The following is a 909-nucleotide window of genomic DNA, read 5'->3' on the forward strand; positions in this document are numbered from 1 at the left end:
GTGCCCTGCCCTGTGCTGTGGGGCTGCACTGCTGCTCCCAGGGCTGTGCTGGGCTGGACACCCTCAGCCTGGCTGTCCCTGCACGGACAGAGCACACTCACTGTCTGCAGGTGCACTGGATTGTCTAAGTTTATATTAAATGCTGTCTTTGAGAGTTGCCTGACCTCTTCACTCTGTTCCCAATGAACCAGTGTGTCTCTCCCAAATCCTGACCCTTCCTGGTGCTCAGCTCTCTGGCAGTGGTGCTGTGTCTGGTTTTGGGTTTGGTTCAATAGGATATGCTCAGATCTCCAGCTTTTACCAGCTGGAGGAAACCTTTGAGGAGAGCTGTGGACAGCTAACTTTGGTTAGACATGCAAAAATAGGGATGTGCTTCTGCTTGGCTTTCACTGGGCTGGAGAATGACTGATGTACATCAAAAGAGCAGACCAATACCTTTAATAAGCTCCAACAAAGGTATAACATTATTTTTTTTCTTCTGCTAATAAGAAATATTCAATGCAGAGATTTATCTTTTATACTTTTCTTACTTTTATAACTTATCCAAAATTCTTTAAAGTGCTCTCTATTATTTTTTCTTCAGTTTAGCCTCACAGAGCTCCTTCATGCAGTGATTGTTGCTGGTCCCATGGGATGGAGCAGCATCCTATGGCACAGACACCCCTGCTGAAGGACCACAACTCCTGGTGCACATTTCCACCAGCACAGGGCATGGAAATGATGACAGCTATCTGTAAAATTTGGGTTGGAAATAAGTCCCATAAATGTGGAAGCTTTCTATTACCTTGACCAGTAAAAGTACACCATGGAGAAGCTGAGGTGTAAATGCTGTTCCTGTAAAATAGTCTAGTGCATTTCTGCAGTTTTTGTGGGCTGTAAAGGTTAATGGCAGATCTCTGTCTTCTGGCT

This window comes from Melospiza melodia, chromosome 10 (genome assembly GCF_035770615.1).
Source record: "Melospiza melodia melodia isolate bMelMel2 chromosome 10, bMelMel2.pri, whole genome shotgun sequence".
Classification (NCBI taxonomy): Eukaryota; Metazoa; Chordata; class Aves; order Passeriformes; family Passerellidae; genus Melospiza; species Melospiza melodia.